The sequence below is a fragment of the Cupressus sempervirens genome, chromosome 5 (genome assembly GCF_028749045.1).
Source record: "Cupressus sempervirens isolate cs-2001-9-10 chromosome 5, ASM2874904v1, whole genome shotgun sequence".
NCBI classification, from domain to species: domain Eukaryota; kingdom Viridiplantae; phylum Streptophyta; class Pinopsida; order Cupressales; family Cupressaceae; genus Cupressus; species Cupressus sempervirens.
The window spans coordinates 95,254,863-95,277,042 of NC_143122.1; the positions used below are offsets into that span (position 1 = coordinate 95,254,863).

A 22,180-nucleotide genomic window follows, 5' to 3' on the forward strand; every position below is an offset into this window, starting at 1 on the left:
AATCACCTTTAGGGAGTATATAGATGTGCGGATGAAGCATATGCCATGTGGACATGACAGGAACTAGAGCTATGAGCTACGAAAGAAAGTAGGGAAACTTTAGTTACCATATTATGATGGCTCGGGGAAGTCTACAACAAGAGGTTGGGTTCAAAAGCTTGAAACATACTTACAATTGAACTTTATGCCTGAGGAAGAAGCTATTAAGTATGCAACAATTCACCTGGATGGGTTAGCACACAAGTGGTGGCATCATGGTATGGTCACTATGGGTCATGCACACATTACCTCATATGTGGAGTTTATGGAGAGATTGATTAAAAGCTTTGATAGGCCTAAGGATCATACTTTCCCTATGACAATCGAAAACTTGTATGAGGAGTTTAACAGACATGCAGATTCGATACAGGGAGACTTCAACACATCTTCAATTAATGGTTTATCTGCATCATCTTCACAGGCAGAAGAGGTTTCAGATGTTGTGTAGGTTGAGCCAGTTGCATCAAAAGGTGATATCATAGGCACACCAGATTGCATGATTGACACAGATAGTGATTCTAGTACAGTTGGGCTGGATGAAGTTACATCAATTGAGGATACTGTCATGTTTGAGGATAGTACTATTGATCAAAAAGTGAGCATTCAGGACTTTGCAGAAAATGAGTATCAAGCACAGTTGGATGCTTCTTCACATGAGATAGAGGCTAGTAGCTCTTCACTTGGTTTGGCAAGCCAGATGAAGACAAGGGACAATGATATTGTCACGGCTTTATCTCATCATGATAGGATACATGGATTGATTAAGAATCACATTTGGATGATTCAACTGTAGGAGAGACAGAAAGGAGTCACAACAGGTTCTTCTTGTGATGACTTACAATAGATCAAGGAAGATGCAGTGAAGAAGGAGGAGAAGGAGGTTGACCGACTTTTTCATGAGCTGGAGGATACCCAAAATTCCTTGGTGTGTACTCGGTTGGCTCTCTAGGATTTTGAGAGACACGTGGACAAGCTTTGTCTTGAGGTGAGTTCAGTTTGGAAGTTAGCGTGTATAGTAGGGACTCAGTTTTCTTTTATAGTTGAGTCACATGATGATGATATGAGTATGTCTAGCATTCACACTCCGGATTCAAAGATTGTAGATAGGTGCATGAAGTTAGTTGGTATTGTTCACATTAATCAGGTGAGAAGTTTACTTGAATTGCCAGCTGGTTTTCGTTCATGGATTAGATGTTGGGATCCTTATCTTAGTACTTGGGATCATTTTGATTAGAGATATCTATCATTCCTTGGTAGTAGTATCTATTGCATCATCATGGACTTGATTAGTAGTTTGCAAGGTGTAGTTCTCATCCATGCCAGCAACTTGTTTGATGCTGGAATTAGTTTTTACACACCTTTGTTGGGCATTGTTCATATATCTAGTTGACCATTCTTGTTGGAATGGGTTGATGATCTATCAGATATGATAGATTTTACAAAAGATTCCTAGGATCTGAGTATTACAGATGATAGCTATTATGAGGTTACTCCTTTGGACAGTGTACCAGGGATAGAGTATAGGAGTTTGACCAGTCAGCACAATCATGTGTCTAGTCAGCTGAGAGTTGGCGAGCGAGACATTTCTATCGCTTGCGAGCATTTCAATGCTGCTTGTCAGTTGTTAGCAGTTTATGGATGGGGTTCTCCTACCAGTGATGAGCAGGGAGGCAATTATCTTTCCTTGATAGAGATCCACTCTTTATGGGAGGCTATCCGAATTCTGAGAAAAAATTATATGCAGTTGGTAGCCGACAGAGATTATCTTATGGAGTGGGGGAGTACAACATACGATGCATTATTGGCCAAGGAAGATGAGGTGAGTGAGCTTACTCAATAGCTTGAGGTGACTTCTGAGATTCTTGAGAGTACATAGTTGGCTTTCGAGGAGTCACAGTTTCATTTGGCTAAGGTGACCATGGAGTTAGAGCGACTTCAGTATTTACCAGATTCTGTACAATCACAAACCATGGTGTCTGGTGATCTGTGGATGTCCATGGTTGAGGTTGATAGAGGTAGTGGAGATGAGGATATATCTATCCACAACACTACTATTGGAATATTTGGTCCATTTCCACTAGAGGTAGGTTCCATTGAGTTGGGCGCTGCAGCTGAGCATTGTGATATGTTTGACTTGGAGGGCACAGAGACTAGTGATGTTGTTGTTGATTCTGAACTCTTGGCTATATCATCCTCTGACTTAGCTAATGATCAGTCACAGTTGGTCATATCACATCTGCAGGATGAGTCTTTGACTGAGATTGGTTCTTTTTACCGGCATTATACTAAAGGATATGTTCATTGGTTAGCATTTGATCCTTGTGTTGAGGAGTTGGTGGCAGGTAGATTTGGTTTGGGTTCCATTTCTTGCTGTTTATCTTGTGATGTCTTTTCACCATCAGCGGTGCATGGGAGTTATGGTTATGAGACAGTGGCCCGTAATCTACAGAGTTGTGTTAACTGCAGTAGATGTACAGTGTGTGGATTCTTTGTATTTGGTGCAGTTTCATGTGGGAGTGGTCACCATTGTTGCAGAGTTGGATTGTACATTCCATATAGACCAGTCGGATGCGTTGCTGGTATTTACTGTGTTGGCAGTTTGGGTTATGTACTCTACTTGGGTTCTGATATTTCGAGAGCTTGTTTCTCATGGGTTCCTGACTTTGGAGTTTGGGTGAGTTGTATTTGCCAATTTGATTATGGATTCCTCTTGGTTAATTTTCAGAGGTTGTTGCAGGAGCCTATGTTGACTGACAGTAGTATAGTTCATGACTACATTTGGGATCTAGGTGGATTGATTGGGTTGTTGTTTGGCCATTGCTTGGGGACAAGCAATTTTGGGAAGGGCGGACTGTAATGTCCCCTTTTTAGCATTCATAGCATGATGTTGTCATTAGCCTATTTCCCCACGGTCCCGTAGGCTAACCAGGACATTAAAGGGGCTTAGAGGCCATTTGGCCTAGATAGTTTCAGTTGTAGGTCTTTCTGAGGGGTTTTGAGGTAACTTTGAGCATACTTACTATCTATAGTAAGTCATCTTGCGCATGGGTGGACATCCAGTGGCAACGGTATGTCGATGGTAATTATTTAAAATTGACAAGAAGACTTGTTTATCATTGACAAGATTTGTTATGCATTGATAAAGCTATTTTATAAAGTTAAATCTAAATATTTAACTTTATTAATGCATAGACTATAGTTTGTGGGAAATATTTAAATTAAAAATCCCCTTTATTTTATAACACATTGGAGACATAAGTTACATAAAGGGAGTTATGTTTTATCCCACATTGAGAAAACAAAGGGTGGAGCTCTTGTGAGAAAACTATAAAAGAAATGGAAGAGCTTCTTTTATGCATGATTGGAAATATCAAAGAAATTGGAGAATTTTCTGGAGGTTATGTCTCAATAGTTTGAAGGATGAAATCCCTTCAAGTTGAAAATCTTGACACCATTGAAAGATATGGTCTTGAGATTCAACAGGGTAGCAATCCGAAAAAGCAAAAACGAAAAAGCAGTCCGAAAAAGCAGAACCGAAAAAGCAGGCAAAAAAAGCGGAATTGAAAAAGCAAGCGAAAAAAGTAGAACTGAAAAAGCAGGCAGAAAAATGGAATCGAAAAGGCAAGCGAAAAAAGCGGAACCAAAAAAAAAGCCGAAAAAGCAGTTCAAAAAAGTAAAGCAGAAGGGGCAGCATTGAAGGAAAATTATTACAGCCATCTACAACCAGGTTCCCTTGTTAGTATTTTTTTTTTAGGGTATTATAAGTTTCAGCTGTAAGTGTGCATTATACCAGCATTGTCATTTTGGTAATCCATGTAAATGCCAAAGTCTTGGCCATATTTCATGAGCATTGTATTAGAAATTTGATTGCAATAAAAAAGATAATAGTTGCTAGTGTCATTTAAGAAATTCAATCTCATTATTTATCAGCTAGATAGTTTGCATACCAACTATTTGCAAAAATGCCAGCTGGCTATAGGTGTTCTTTTCTCATGCTTAGATCATAATATATGCACTGAATATTGTCAAAATTAGGAGCACACTCATGTTAGGTCATTGTGTAGTTCATTGTAATCTTCTATCACTAGATTCTCATTGATGCAAATTGGAAAAAAGTCATTTAAAGCAAGCTGAAATACTATATCAGTCATATGTCTCTTGCACGTGAATTCTTTGACAAAATTCTTTGAGCCTTCAATCATCATCTTTGAGAGCAGATTTGAGGAGGGTTATTACAGTGGTATCAGAGCTTGCTTGCAAAGTGTTTGACGAAATGTCAAACAACTAAAGTATAAAGATTTTTGGTGTTTGAAGAAGTTATAACCTGTTGGGGACATTATAGAGAGAGAGAAAAATAGTAAATCATATTGCAAAAATTTAAAACTTATATGACGTTCTAGAGGAGAGAGTCCTTTTCTAGAATGTATAATTTTTATTCTGCTTAGAATAGATTTTTTTGGAAAAATGTGATGGGAGACAAAACTATTAATTTTAGGTGAGTTGAACTTTGAATGATTATAAAAGTGAAAATATAAGTCTAAAGAAATTTTTTATTTTTGAATGTTCTAGATTAGAATAGATTTTTTTGGAAAATGTGGTGGGAGACAAAAACTATCGATTTTAGGTGAGTTGAACTTTGAATGATTATAAAAGTGAAACTATAAGTCTAAAGACAATTTTTATTTTTGAATGTTCCAGATATATATGCTATCTAAAACATAGTCCAAGGTCAAAGGGAAATAAGTTTATTTTCGTATAGTTTTGTGGTGGGAACTAAACCCCTAATTTTAAGCATTTTTCAGCAACTAAAAGATTATCTATAAAAATTATGAAAATATATCAGTTCTTAATCCAAATAATTGATAAAAATTATAATCCTAAATTTGATCAATTTCTACACATTTCATTAGTTTACTTCATTTTCAAATTCTAAATAATAATGCTAGTTTTATATCATTGAAGGTGAACAAATATACTTTTGTTAGCATTTTCCTTCACAAAAGGGTGACACAGGTTTGTGCTTTGACCCATGTGCACTGAAGATCTTTTGTCACTACTAGCTACTATTAGATGGTGATTATCCATCATCATTATCATCTGACATAGGATCACGTGCATATGTTACTTGTTTCCTTTTATTTTTTCTCATTTCTATCACTTTAGGTCCTTATCTATAACTTTTTTCATGGGTCCAAGAAGGTCTTCCCACTCTTTTCCATTAACTAGGTGGGATTTTTCTCTTTAATCTTTAGAAATTGGTTAATAGTTAAATTATTAATAGAATTCATAACTAGATTCTCCATAGCCAATTTTATTCATTAACATTGCAACATTTTCTCCTCAACTAAATATTTTGTAATCAGTTGATATACAATCACAATTTTCTTGAAATTTTGATCTGGTAGAAGAATAATATTAGATCCACTATGGGTACACATGATGGCTATAATGTGTCAAAAGGGGTCCTAGAACTTCTCTAAAGGAACATTAGTTCACCCCTAATGACCTCTAACCCCTTGGGACACATTACAACCATCAAGTGTTCCTTAAGGGGTACCATTCATCTACCAAATCTAGATTTCAACCCTTTTGTGGATCTACGAGCTCAATTACATGCCTACATGATTAGTCAAGAGAAAATTGAGATTGTATATCAACTAATTACAAAATATTCAGTTGAGGAGAAAATATTGTAGCGATCAAGAAGAAAAATAGCTATGGATAATTTGGTTATGAATTCTATTAAGAATGAAACTATTAATTAATTACTGGGGATTAAGAGACAAATCCCACCTAGTTCATAGAAAAGAGTGGGAAGAGCATCTTAGAGCCATTATAGAAGTGATAAGTAAGAAGCCCAAGAGCTAGAAAGGGGAAAACAAAAAAGGAAAGAAGTAATATATGCATGTGAACCTATACTAGATGACGGTGATAATGAATACTCACCATCTACTAGTAGCTCAAGTGGTGATAGAAGGTCTTTACTGCACGTGTTCTTAGAAACAAAATTTTAATGGATATTATGGGCTCCTAAGGGATCTTAAGGGGTCCTAATGTCCCTTTCAACACACACCCCTCATGACCCCTTTTGATACATTATAGCCAAAAAATATTTGGAAGCACTTATCTTTATAAATGGAGGAGATACACCCATTGAATCTACAATAATCTTAGATATCCCACCCGAATTGATGTAACCAATTCTGAAGCTTTGTCCCAACTAGACCTCCTTGTCCTTTTATAGTACCTACATGAAAACATGAATCTAATGTTTGGTGATAAGCTCTATAGCCCTTATAGTAAGGATGACAACATATAAATAATTCCTCTTATCCAAAAACCATATGAAATCCATCTTGAAAAAATGTTATTTGTATCCTATATTGATACCTCTATCCATCTATAGGTCAATCTATTCTTTTTATTTTGAAGAATTTTTTGAATTGGGATTCAATGGTTGTATAGAAGCTTCATGAGAAATCTAACATCTAATTAACATGCAAAGTCATAACTACATACTTAAACCCAAATACTTAGATAGACATTTGTTAGAATGGAAATAAGATCATGTATACAAGTGAAAAAATGATTACAACATATTAATTTAAGTGTAGTGCATAAGAAAATGATGGATGCATTTCCATGCCATCCAAATTTGGTTGTGGTGGCATATTTATAGGCTTTGATGATTCTTAATATTGTTGAGATTGAGAAGACCTAGTTAACATTCACCTTCATTGTACTCTACACATGATATGTATGTGAGCCTATATCAGGTTATTATGATGAATATTCACCATCTACTAGTAGCTCATGTTGTTGTAGAAGGTCTTTAGTGCACCTCCAATAATTAGACTATCATGGAAAACTTGTGATGAATATGGCACCTCCATCTAACAGACTATCATGGAAAACTTGTGATGCATTGAACTGACATACCTCAGAGCCTTCAGAGGAAGTCTCTATCATTTATTTAGAAGATAATGTATCTTCTAGTTCAACCACAAGTATCTCTCTCATATATCTTGACCTTACATTATATTGTTTTATTATAATTAGGCCTTCCTTGTAAGGGTCACCATTTGTATGAACACCAAACTATCATGGAAAACTTGTGATGAAGATGGTTGTGTTTCCACACCCTTAAAATTTAGTGGTGGTCACATATTGAATAGATTTACCTCAAATTCTTCACAAGAAGTCTCTTTCATTTCTCCAAAAGATGATTTATCTTTTGGTTCAACCACAACAATATTTCTCCTATATCTTGACCTTAAATTGTATTGTTGCATTGCAATTAGGTCTTCCCTACAAGGGTTTCCATTTTGATAAACAACAAACTATCATAGAATTCTTTTGATGAAGATGGCACCTAAAAGTACTAGACTATCATTGAAAACATGTAATGAAGATGCAACCTCCAACTACTAGTCTATCATGGAGAACTTATGATGAAGATGGCACCTCCAACTACTAGTCTTTCATGGAAAACTTGTGATGAAGATGGAAACAACAACTACTAGGCTATCATGGAAATTTTGTGATGAAGATGGCACCTAAAACTACTGGACTATCATGGAAAACTTGTGATGAAGATGACACCTCCAACTATTAGGCTGTCATTGAAAACTTGTGATGAAGATTGTACCTCCAACTACTAGTTTGTCATGGAAAATTGGTGATGAAGATAGCACCTAATTTTTTTATGAGACTATCATGGAAAATTTGTAATGGAGATAACACCTTAAACTACTTAACTGCCATGGAAAACTTGTGATGAATATGGTACCTATAACTGCTAGATTTTCATGGAAAACTTGTGATGAAGATGGCACCTCCAACTACTAGAATGTCATGGAAAATTTTATCTCTCTTGTTTAAAATTGTGTGTGACATAGAGCAATAAGTCATGGCACCTCCATAATTATATACATATATTCAGTAGAGTGCTTATCAACATGTTTCAATTTTTCAAAATCCACACTAAATTGCTATCAATATCGAGCATCAATTTTTCTTTCATTTCAATAAGAGCTCCAATAATTTCTCGAGCCATTCAAGAGGAATATTTCTATAGGTTTCCTTTTCTTCATGGTGATGCACCCTTGGCTTAATTTCAAACCCTTCTTCCACCTATTCTTGATATACACACAAAAAACCATCACTAATTTTTCCTAGAAGATAAAAATCGAAGAGAAAGTTGAGTAAAATCAATCAACATACCTCAGAGCCTTCACAGGAAGTTTCCATCATTTCTTCAGAAGATGATTTGTCTTTTGGTTCAACCACAATATTCTCTCTCCTATATCTTGATAATACCTTATATTATTGCATTCTAATTAGGCCCAACTTGTAATGTGTCCCATGCATGGTTCATTCTAATCATGTTCAACTCAAGAATTTTTTTTTTTTATAGTGCCCTAGTCAATACAATCATTTATTTGATGAATTTTTTTTGGGTAGTTTCTTTATTAATCAAGCCTAATTAGGCATATTAGGCCTCTGAACAATCACTAGTAGAATTAAAGAAAATAAATGATTACGTGACTAAAAATTTTAGTCACACCACTAAATTTTTTAGTCATGTAACTAAAAGTGATCAAATTCTACTATTATTTTGTATTCCATAAGTATAAATGACTATATAAATGACTAATTTGGTGATTGGGTAAAATCACAAGGTTAGATAAATTAAAATGACTAGATAAATGAGCAAATAAATGGCCAAATTATTAGTCACCTAGATGAAGATGACTAAATGGATAATAATAATTTTTTTATATAACATTAGATAATTTTAAGATAAATGATGCATATGTTGCTATACAATCAAATCATTTTCCACACTTGCTCCTACCCTCTTTGAATGTTATCTTTAGGACATTGAAGTAACTAAAGGAACTCATTAAAATGATGTTTGAATACTACTTTTAAGTACCCATTGTCATGTTAAAAGAGACAAATTTATCTCATTATTATTAAAAAAATGGATTAAAAATATTGTTATGAATGTATAATTACATATTAAATTATGATTCTAATATAGATATAGTACTATGTATAAATATAAATGATTATAAATATGTCATAAATAATAATCAATTAATATATTTATTAGTAATATAAGATTTTTTTTTGAAATACTTTAGAATAATTGAGAGGGGGGATGAATTAGTTAGTCAAGGTCCAGATGTATAAATAAAACTTTTAGTAGGTTAGTGAACCCGTAAAATATTTATACTCATGCATGCATCCATAAGATTATGAAATCACTTAAAACTTGAAGGTTAGCATCAAATCAACTTATAGAAATGTAAAGCATCAAACATAACAGAATCATCAACACATATGACACAATGATTTATGTGGAAACCCAACTTGAGAAGAACCACCATAACATGCTACTCTTTTCACTCTTCTGAAATGATGCCCTATGAAAGGCCAACCCTATTCATGGTTATAATACACATTGTTAAATGTGACCTTGTTAAAGGATTTCAATCACCCTGTTAAGAGTGAGCCTTGTTAGAGGACTTTAGACCATTCACTTGGAATGTCACCTGGTTAAAGGATTTACAAATGACTAATAGGTCAACCTTAATCCAAAGGATTTACCCTAGACTGATACAATTGTTAGAGAGTAATAGTAAGGCTTTGATTCACTAGAATTTTCTTTTAGTCAGCTCCAACTAACTTTTTGCTCAGCTTGCACTAACTTTTCTCATCACCTACTATCCACTCAATCAAACTTATCAGACAAACTTTGTTTAACTTGTTCTTCTAACCTTTCTTAGTGTAGCCAAAATTTGTAACCTTAAGTAGATTATCAATGCATCATGCTATCACTATCTTAATTGATTCTTGTACTCCATTATATAATCATAACTCAACCTTTCCTCTAGGTGCTATTGTTACATCTTTTGATCAAATCCTCTTCATTAATCAACTAAGTGATAGTACTTGAATTTTATAAGTAATTGTCTTACCAACAAAAAGTAGGTTTGACATCAATGACAAAACAATAACTAAAACACACAGTCTTCTTCAACAATCTCTCTCAACAATGATTTTTTTTCAATTTGATCTCAAAATATCCCTCTTTGGCATTGAGGGCAAACCAAACTGATTAACCAAATCAATCAAATGATGTACATCTTGTTCAACCAAACTGACTAGGTTAAAATAGTAAGACAATACCAAAAAATAATAATTAAGCCTTGTATTGAAATCTCTCCCTCTATTAGCAACTTCCATCTTCTGATTAGATTACAAAAAAATCTTTCTTATATCTCCCTCTTACTAGGTAGATTAGGATTTCTCCCTCTTTCTTATTTTATTCTCTATCTCCTTGATTATACATGTATTCTCCTCTGATCAACAATATCAACAATTATCTCCCTCTAAGACCAGTAACACTCTCTCCAGCTCTTTGACAAAAATGCGAAAGACATGTGCCAAAAAATTGTCATCTTAAACATGTAGATATAAACTTTTAAAGTTTCATTAGTTTCTCCTTATGTCACCTTTCTTGTGACTATTTTGTAGTTCCAGCACTTTGATTACTTTAGGCAACTCCTAAAGTAAGATCCATTGCATCAATTTGCAACATATGGCAATCAACTTGTTTGATGCAAGGTAGTTCTCTTGTTACTTAGATAGCCTTTGATAGGGGTAACACCCATAGTTTACCTCTTAGGTACTCATGAGAATCCTTAGGTAATGCTTTTGTGAAGATATCAACAATTTTCTCTTTTGTGTTGAATATTCCATCTTCACCTCTTATCTTGAACTAATTCCCTCAAGTAATGATACTTGATTGCAATGTGCTTAGTCTTTGTGTTTATCACTGGATTCTTTGATATATTGATACTTGTATTATCACAATAAAGTGTCACTGGTTTTGTGATCTCTTCTTTAATTCATTTGAGTAATTGTTTGATGCACACAATGTTTGTACAATTTACAGCAGCAGTGCCAAGGTAAAAGTACAAAGTTGTGTCACCTTTCAGGCCGACTTATCAGAACAACTGAATTTTAGTATTTCTATCTAAAAATCAATTTTATTCAAACATATGATCTAAGATTAATTCATTATAGTTAAGTTATATATAGGCTCACACTTTTCCAATTGAAAATATCTATTAAATGCATGCTTTATACTAGTTTGTATCCAATTACTAAAGAAATAAAATTATTTTAGAAAAGTGGCGTTTCAATAGCTCTTACTATTTTTTATGATATTTTCTTAATAACATATAAACACCATTTTATAGAGCTCATAGTCAAGAATATTCTCATATAGTTTATAGTGTTCTAACCAGATATAGTATATCATAAATAAAAAATTCTACAAGCACGTATTTTAACACTCAAAAATTTGTGAATTTTGATAAAGAAATATTAAATCATATAAAAAAAATTTAAAAGTTATATGGCATTCTAGAGGAGAGAGTCCTCTTGTAGAATGTATAATTTTTCTCCTGGTAAGAATAGATTTGTTTTTAAAAAGTTGGTGAGAGATGAAAACTATTGATTTCAGGTAAATTGAAATTTAAATCAATATAAAAGAAAAAATATAGATCTAAAGCTGATTTTTATTTTTAATTGTTCTAACTATATATGTTATCTATAACATAGTTTGAGATCAAAGGGAAATAAGTTTATTTCCATATAGTTTTGTGGTGGGAACTAGACCCCTAATTTTTAGCATTTTTTAGTAGCTAAAAATTGTCTATAAAAATTAGAAAAATATATCAATCCTTATTCCAAATAATTATTTAAAATAATAATCCTAAACTTCATCCATTTCTACACATTTCATTAGTTTACTTCATTTTCAAATTCAAAGTAATAATAACAATTTTATGTCATTGGAGGTGAACAATTATACTTTTTTAAGCCTTTTCTATCACAAAAGGGTGACATAGGTTTGTGCTTTTACCCAACAACATATTCAACTTCAACAGTAGATTGTGAAGTGCAATTTTGTTTCTTGTTAGTCCATGTAACGAGCCTCTTACCTAAGAAAAATGCTCCTCCACTAGTGCTCTTTCTATCATCAATATTTTCAGCCCAATCAGCATCAATATAGGCTCTTAATTAAAATTTCTTATTCTTCTTATAGTACAGACCAAACTCTTCTATTCCTTTCAGATATTTCATTATTCTCTTCACAACCATTAAGTGATTTTCTCTAGGATTAGTAGAGAATCTTGCAACTATCCCAATAGATAATGCAATATCAGGTTTGCTATGTACTACATACTACAATTTGCCAATCATAGACCTGTATAATGTTTGATTCACCTCAGTAGAATCATCATTCTTTGACAACTTGTGTCATGTCACCATAGGTGTACTTACTGGTTTGGAATCCTTCAATCCAAAAGTTTTCAATATTTCCCTGACATACTTTGACTGAGTGATGTATATAACATATTTCATCTGATATACTTGCAAACCCACAAAGAATTTGATCTCTCCAAACATAGACATTTCAAATTCTTGCTTCATATGATTTGAAAAATCCTTACATAAAGCATCTTGACTTCCAAATATGATATCATCAACAAATATTTTAGATAATAAAATACATTTTCCTTTGTTTATCTTCATGTATAGATTTTTGCTATCATCAATCCTTTCAAATCTAGTCTTCATAAGATAATTATGAAGTCTTTCATACCATGCTCTTGGTGCTTGCTTTAAACCATAAAGAGCTTTGTGTAGTCTACAGACCATGTTCTATTTATTAACATCAACAAATCCTTCTAGCTATTCTATGTGAACTTCTTCCTATAATATGTCATTCAAAAATGCATATTTAACATCCATCTGATAAAATTTGAAACCTTTGTATGCAGAATAATCAAGCATAGTTCTTACTCCTTCCAATCTTACAACAGGGGAAAATGTCTCTCCATAGTCAATTCCTTCTTCTTGTGCATATCCCTTGCAAACTAATCTTGCTTTTTTCCTTGTGATTTCACCATTTTCATCTAGCTTGTTTCTAAAAACCCACTTGGTGCCAATCACATTCTTGTCTTCTAGTCTAGGAACTAGATTCCATGTTTTTTCTTCTTAATTCATTCAATCTTTTCTTCCATGGCTTTACTCTAGTCCACATCTTCTAATGCATCTCTTATTGATTTCGGTTCCTTCATGCTCAAAAAAAATGTATCACTTCTCAATCTATTTCTTTCCATTGGTCTAACATCTTTATCTCCAATGATTTGAGTAGTAGGATGGTGTCTTTTGAGATATTTGGACAATCTTGGCTTAGCTCTTATTTCTTCATTTTGTCTTTCAGCTTCAAAATCACTATGTGCATCTCTGTTAGGTATCTCAGCATCTCTTACATGTACACCAACTTTAGAATCAGAATGTGCTCTAGTTTCATTCTATAACTCAACATCTAAATGTGGCTCAATTCCTGAATGCAACTCAACATTCATAGGATGCGACTTGGTAGTTATTGAAACTTGTTGTTGATTTGTAGCTTGATTTTTAGCATCTTCTTCAATAGGCATACCTTCATAAAAGTATACACTTGTATTCTTCTAGTTCTTTCATAAGTTCAACCTCATATACTTCTGTATATTCATCAAAGTTCACATTTTCACTTTTCACAACTTTGTTAGTGTTAGTATTCAAACACTTATAAGCTTTACTTCTTGTGGAATAACCAAAGAATATACCTTCTTCAATTTTTGCATCAAGCTTACCATTCCTGAAATATTTAATAATGTAACATTTGCTTCCAAATACCTCAAAATATTTTACATTGGGTGAGTGTCCATACCATAGTTCAAAAGGTGTTGAATGAGTACCTTTCTTGACTTGCACATGAATCAAGGTATGGATAGCTATACTTGCAGCTTCTCTCTAGTATTTCAAAGCAACATTCTTCTCCATCATGAGTGTTCTAACATAGTCCATTGTAGACCTATTTCTCCTTTTAGCAATTCCATTTTGTGGAGGGGTTCTAGGGGCAAATGTTTTTCTTTTGATTCCTCTATCATTACAGAACATCTCAAACTCATTTGATGTGAATTCTCCTTCTTTCTTAGATCTCAAGCACTTCAGACTCTTACCTATTTCCTTTTCAGCTCTTGTTAAGTACCACTTAAATATTTGAAAAACATCAAATTTCTGTTACAAAAACATGATTGTCATCATTCTAGAATAATCATCAACAAATAACATATATACTTATCTCCTTTGTAGTTGCACATCAATTGGTCCACATATGTCAGTATAAAAAATCTATAGTATTTATTTAGAGGTACAAGTTTTATTCTTAAAACTTGACTTTGTCATTTTGCCTAACTAACATTTTTTACACATTGTATTGTCAGGCTTCTTCAACTTAGGCAAACCTCTAACTTTCTTCATGTTATTGATACTAACCAAGTTATCAAAATTAACATGACATAACCTCTTGTGCCATAGCCACACATCATCAAATCTGACAAGTAACATCCTCTATGTCAAGATAGAATAGATTAATCCTAGTTTGATCACCCTTTCCAATCAATTTTCCATTAGTATCATATATCTTAGCAATATTATTTTCAAACTCAACCTTACATCCTAAATTGTTCAATTGTGACACACTTAAAAGATTATAGTTTAGTCCTTCAACATAGTAAGCATTGTCACATAGAATCTTATCTATGAGTTTCATAGATCCTTTTCCTTTTATCAAACATGGTGTATCATTACCAAATCTTACACTATTTCCTTCATAAAAAATTAAGGTAATGAACTTACTTTTGTCTCTAGTCATATGATGTGAGCACCCACTATCAATGATCCATTTATCATTTTTTTTCACACAAGTCACAAGTGTAGTTGCCTCATGTTCATTGGATTTGTCCTTCATTGCAACATACACCACTTCATCATGATGTTCATCAGATTCATCCTTTGTTTCCTCTTCAACAATGTAGCATGACTTCTTGCCTTTATCTTTGTATTCTTTGTTTTCATCTTCTCTTTTATTTTTGCACTTTTCAACACCTCTATAGTTTTTCTTCTGTATACATCTTACAACAATATGACCAACCTCATTGCAATTGAAACAAATGATAGGTAACTTACCTTTGAACTTTCCTTTTCTTCTGTGGAATCTTCTTGCTAGTAGTGCTTCTAGTTGTTTAGCATCTTCCTCATCTGTATCACTGTCACTAGACACATATTTTATCTTTCTCTTCTTCTTCTTCTTCTTTTCATTAGAATCTTTCAATACCAACTTAGCTTTGAAAGCAGATTCAATACTCTCAAGTTTGTAATTATCAAAGTTAGATATCCCAAAATTAGTGAGTCTACCTACCATAACTTCAAGGGTTAGATTATTTCCTAGTATACATCTCAATTCTTGAATTGCAGAATCTCTAATAGCATAGATAGGCAGTAATGTTCTTAAAACTTTTCTTAGCACAATATTATCTTCAATATGACTAGTAGCTCCTCTTATTGCATTAAAAACTTCTTTTATCCTAGCAACATATTGAGCATTATTCTCACCTTCTTCCATTCTCATATCATCAAACTTACCTCTGACACTTTTAGCTTTGGCTCTTTAAACATTAGTGTCTCCTCCATAGATAGTGGTTAGGGCATCCTACATTTTTGTTGTACTATCAAGACCTTTGATATCATCAAATTTGGCATAGCTTAGGATAGAGGCAATCTCCAACATTGCTTGATTGTGTTCTTTCTTCTTCTTCATATCTTCAATAGTTAGGGCTCTAGCTAGATCAACATGTTTAGTAGTGATGGTAGATTGTGCATGAGCTCCAAGTCTTCCAAGGTGTAGCTTCATTAAATTTTTTCATGTAGGAAAGTTATCTCTATTAAGCTTGGGTACATCTCTTTTTGACATCTTGATCTTTGTGCTTCTAGTACCTTGAAACTATTCCTCTTAAGAATATGACTCTGATACCAATTGTTGGAATGCTTTAGAAAAATTGAGAGGAGGGGGTGAATTAGTTATTCAAGGTCCAGATGTATAAATAAAACTTTTCACAAATTAGTGAACCCATAAAATATTTATACTCATGCATGCATCCGTAAGATTATGCAATTACTTAAAACCTATAGGTTACTATCAAATCAACTTGTAGAAATGTAAAGCATGAAACATTACAGCATCATCAACACATATGACACAATGATTTGCATGGAAACCCAATTTGGAAAAATCCACCAGTAACATGCTACTCTTTTCACTCTTCTGAAGCGATGTCCTGTGAAAGGCCAACCCTGTTAAAGGTTACAATACACACTATTAAATGTGACCTTGTTAAAAGATTTCAACCACCCTATTAGGAGTGAGTCTTGTTAGAGGAATTTAGATCATTCACTTGGAATGTCACCTAGTTAAAGGATTTACAAATGACTATTAGGTCAACCTTAATCCAAAGGATTTACCCTAGACTGATACAATTGTTAGAGAGTAATAGTAAGGCTTTCATCCGATATAAATTACAACTTCATTTGCAAATTACAAATCTCTATTCAGTCCTTAATTCTACTTGGCCTTCATACTTTGCAGCTCTGATATCTTGTTCACCTTCCAAGCATTATTCATCTTCGTAAGCCTTCTTGCTTAACATGCCATTGCAGACTCTTCTCTTAGGTCACTTGATGAAGCAAACCCTTAACTCTTTCTCTTCCTTAGGTTCTCACACATGACAACCTTGCTTCATGACTAGCCATTCCTATAAATAGGAATTTAAGATCTTTTGTCACTTATTCTCCATCATCTAATTTAGGGTTTGGATGGAATCAACATGATACAATGTATCTACCTCATATTCCATATCTCTTCTAAAAACTTCTCCTAGAATCTACTTTGAATTTGCCTCAAAAGTTAAAATGGTTTATGTTGGATTCTATACCACAAACTCATCATCCTTATCTTCCACCTGGTTCACACAATCCAAGAAAACAAACTTGTCGGCTCAAATTCATTAAATCCATGATCTTTTAAATAATGCAGCAGCTAAGCACTATCAACCTTCTGATGCTCGACACATACTATGTTACTCGACATCCTCTACAAAATCACTCAGCATCAACTAAATTTTACTAGTGATCAGCATCAACTAAACTTTACTCGACATCAACTATCTTGCCCAACATCCACTAGAATAGGCTTTTACTTGGCTCCAACTAACTTTCTGCTTAGCTTGCACTGACTTTGCTCGACACCTACTATCCACTTGATCAAGCTTAGCAGACAAACTTTGTTTAACTTTTTCTTCTAACCTTTCTTAGTGTAGCCAATATTTGTAACCTTAAGTAGATTATCAATGCATCATGTTATCACTATCTTAACTGATTCTTGTACTTCATTACATAATCATAACTCAACCTTTCCTCTAAGTGTTATTATTACATCTTTTAATTAAATCCTCTTCATCAATCAACTAAGTGATAGTACTTGAATCTTATAAGCAATTGTCTTACCAGCAAAAAGTAGGTTTGACATTAGTGACAAAACAATGATTGAAACACATTGTCTTCTTCAACAATCTCTCTCAACAATGATCTTTTTCAATCTAATCTCAACAATTTTGTCTCTAAATCAATGTTGATATGTTTAATAGTAATTATATTGAGTTTACTTTTTTATTCTATAATTTATAGATATTTTCTTTATTTGAAAAATAAACTTGTTAAAAAAAACTATTTAATTATTTACTAGCAAAACTTATCAACTAGCATTACTATTATTTATTATTAAATTTATTTATATAAAATTACCAAGTATTAGATTACAATTTTATTTATTTTCATTTATATATAAAATTAAGAATATAAATTTAATATTATGATTTTCTTAATAAAAGAGTTAAATTACTTTTTTAATTTTAATTTTGAATGCACAAATAATATCATTTCCTAAACTTTACTACACAAATCCATACTAAATAAATAAATAAATATACTTTTTTTACGATCTTTCAAACATACTTAAATTTCACATCAAAGTGTGACTTAACTTAGGAAATTAGTATTTAGGGTTTCTTTTCAAATATCTCTAAGGCTAAAAGGGTGGAGATGGAATCACACACAAAGAATTTAGAGATTGAAGAAAAAAGATATGTAAGGAGAATTAGATTTTTTGGGTGTTCTTATTTGTGATGGAAGTGGTGCATGCAGTGATCCCTAAAGATTTGCTTAGATTTTTTGGGTGTTCTTATTTCTGATGGAAGTGGTGAATGCAACAATCCCCAAAGATCTACATAGAGCGGTCACATGCGGTATTGATGAGCATAAACATTCTGGCCATGGCATGCACTCTACATTCTCCTCCATTGGAGAAAGTCAATGCTTCTCACACTTTATGGATCAGATATATTTTGTCAAAGAGTCATGAAGAAATCTTGTTTGGAGGTAAACTAACAGTTGCAAGTTTTTGGGCTTGCAACGATAAGTTGATAGGTCCTCGATAATAAAATTATTTTTTAAAATATAATCTTATGTGAACAAATTAGATTATTAATCATTTTAATTTAAATAAGATAATATTTATTAAAATATTTAAATAGATTAATAAATATTATTTATTTAAAAAAAATAGCATTTTAAAAAACCTTATCAAAAAATCTATTATGAAAAATTAATAAGAGAAATAAAAAAAATAAAAAACAATATTTAAAGAAAATACTAAGCTAATATAAAAATAAAAAATTAAAAAATTAAAAATTAAAATCTAAATCAATTTTAAAAATCAAAAGTTAAATAAATAGATATCACAACATGAGCTAAAGTGAAGATCATGTAATTATTTTTTAAATAAATAAGTAAAGAAAAACAATATTTAAAAGTGGAGATTTAAAATATAATCTTATGTGAGCAAATTAGATTATTATTAATTTTCAATTTAAATTACATAATATTTACTAAAATATTTTAAATAGATTAATAAATATTATTTATTTAAATTCAATTTGTCAAATATGAAAAAAAAAATCATTTAAAAAAATCTCATCAAGAAATCTATTATAAAAAATTAATAAGAGATATACAAAAAAATAATATAAAAAATAGCAACCTCTCTAACAAATATTATATTGACTAAATAAATTATAGAAACTAAAAAATAATAATTAAAGAAAAAACTAGACTAATATAAAAAATAAATTAAAATAATTTAAAAACTAAAATCTAAATCAATTTTAAAAATCAAAAGTAATAAATAAAGATCACAAATGGAGATAACAACTAATAAATATCAAAACAAGAGTTAAAAGTGAAGTGGGATAAAAACTGACCAGTAAATAATTAACGAGTAGGATAAAGTAGAGTGAGATAAAAATTGACCGGTAAATAATTAACGAGGAGGAATTACAAATTTCCAGCCAAATTGACAAATTTTCCAACTAAATAAGTTACATCTTTGTTTGTGGATATTTTATTGATAAATGTTTGCATTCTTTATTTAATTTTTATTATTATTTTAGATTTTATTCTCTTTTTTTGTCCTTAGTACATAAATTTTTAGCATATTTCCCACAATATCTCAAACAAAATTAAATTGAGTTGTTTGAACATAGATTTTATGATGAAAGCTTAGGGTTATTCCATAAAATCTCCAAGCCATATTTTAGGTTTTAGCAGAGGTTTGGATTCTCACAATTTTTATATTTTTTGGGAATTATTTGGTTTCATTCTTTAGACCCGTGTTCTTTTTGATAGTTGCTAAACTTTTCTCACTATAATTGAATCTGAGGTGAGGAAAATTGATTCTTTATTTTCTGAAAATTGATTCTTTATTTTCTATGTATGCTTGATAGAGAACATCACGAGTTTGAACATTAAAATATATTAAAAAATACTAATCAAAATGATGAAGACCACAATAGGAGTTTCTTATACTAGGGTGTAACTCCCTATCTCCCATCAACCCACCTTAAATCTAGGTCTTTTAATTTTCTTACAGTTTGGAAGCATTCGATCTTTTTTTGGGTGCTTTATTATTAGTGGGAAGTCAATACATGCCGAAATTAATTAAAATTTGAGTATCTATGCTGGTATATTACTCATGAACATTTTTTTTAGGGATTAGGGTTTGAAATCATCAATTAGTTTTGATGGGCACTAAGTGGTGAAGGGAATAATGAAAGTCGCATATTCATCACTTAGAAATCTACATTGGTGAAGTTGATTTTACAAAGAGGGTGTATGGATTCTTCTTGACTTAATGTACTTGTAAAGTGATAGAAATGAGTTTTTGTTTGTAATCAATATACATCATTTCTTGTTTTGAGTTGAATGTCAATCCCAAAATTTTGGTCCTAGTGAGAAGATGGAGTAGCTTGCCCCAAGAAAAGAACAACTAGTTATGGGAGTTGTAAGTAGTTCCCCTCAAATTCCATATAGCACATCACTTTATCAAAAACCCCAGATGGTTTTACATTTTTTGTATGCTTTGTTATTGGCTTTGTTCAATCTCCTAGGCATCCTACAACTGCATACCTTGCATCATCTACCTAGGTTGTGGCACAACAATAGTTGGATTATCAAATCTTCACCAGTAGAAACAACAAGAACAACTTCAAATATTTTGGGATTATTAGATTTAATTTATAGATTTTAAGAACCACATCTTACCATTGGCTCAAATAAAGAAAATAATAAAGGAAGGTGAATATATTAGGATGATATTAGCAAAGGCCCCTATAATATTTGGCAAGGCTGGTGAAATGTTTATCCTAGAGCTTACCTAGAGGTCATGGATTCATACAAAGGAAAATAAGGAGTGTGCTTGACAAAAAAATGATATAAAAATAGCCATAACTAGAACTGATTTTTTTTTTCTTTGTTGATAATATTCCTAGAGATGAGTTGAACGAGGGCCTTAGCATTCATAGAGGTCATGTGCCTGTGGATCTTGCACTTTATGCCCAACAACCTTCTCCCCCAATGAATTACATGCCACAACAGATGTGGCCATAAAAAAAGATGCCAAAGAAGTCTAAGGGCCCTCCTTCTAGTAGTTGAGGCCCACTTTCAAGTTATTTTCATCTTACTAGTTGTGAGCAAAGGTAGGAAGAAAATTGTGCATTTATAGAAAGATACATGTACAATTCATTTTGGTGACAATTGTTTCAATTGAATTGTAAAACTACATGTAAATGAAGGATTAATTTTAGGCTTCAGCAAACTATTATGTTTTCTTTTGTATTGTAGCTTCCATTGTGGCTTCAAAATTGGTTAAATGGAATCAACATAAATGATGTGAACTTTCTTTTTTAACTATGCCTTTGGCTAAATTTCTTGTCTAGTGGTTTGAAAGGCTACAATTATTATGTATCACCTAAATCATCAATAGTAGCTTCCTATTGGCATGTTATATTAGGAAAAAGCTTTGATGTCTTCTTTGGAAACTTAGGATAATATTTTTGGTTATTTGAGAAAATGATGACTCCTATCATAGTTCTTACAATCCAAGCCTCATATAGTCAAATCATGAAAACTACATAGGGTAAACTATCAAAAGTTAATTCAAGAAATAATAAGTTATTAGAAAATATAAATAACTGCATCATAGATGCGCTAAATTGTAAATGTGTGATGATTTAATGAAATTTAAGATATATCATTCTTTTAGTTCCAATGTAAATTCTATGATTCTTGATTTGAGAAATTGATGTTCTCTTTGATTCCAAGCCACGTGGCATAAGATTTCATGCAATATCTACAACATTTATTAATTTTTGATGAGAATGATTATATTATTACAACTTCATTTCTTAGAGGAGCATGGTTGAGCAACCAAATTAGATGATCCCTCTAGTCCCTCTTCAACAACCTTCACTATTAAATGAAACTTCTCTTTGAGTTGTGCTTCACTTTGTTAAGTGCATTCTACAAAAAATAATTAATAAATGAAGTTGTTCCATCTCACCCTATAGGAAGTGTCATTCATATCATTTGTATCCTTTTCCTAATTTTCCACAACACACAATAATCTATTTTTTTTTGTTTTTACATGAGCCAAATCTAGGTTCTAAACTTATACAACCTTTTGGAGATGCATCTTGTCCAATATTTTATTTTCTTTCTAACAAATTTTAGTCTAGTTCATCAATTCTATTATTTTGTAAACCACTAACTGTTGATGCTT

The 22,180-nt window shown here is 32.1% G+C and overlaps 1 pseudogene; it reads left to right on the forward strand.

Annotated features, from left to right (window-relative positions):
* The first annotated feature begins 20,359 nt into the window (after positions 1-20,359).
* LOC149554726 (nuclear transcription factor Y subunit C-2 pseudogene) lies at positions 20,360-21,054 on the forward strand (annotated as a pseudogene).
* The last annotated feature ends 1,126 nt before the right edge of the window (positions 21,055-22,180 follow it).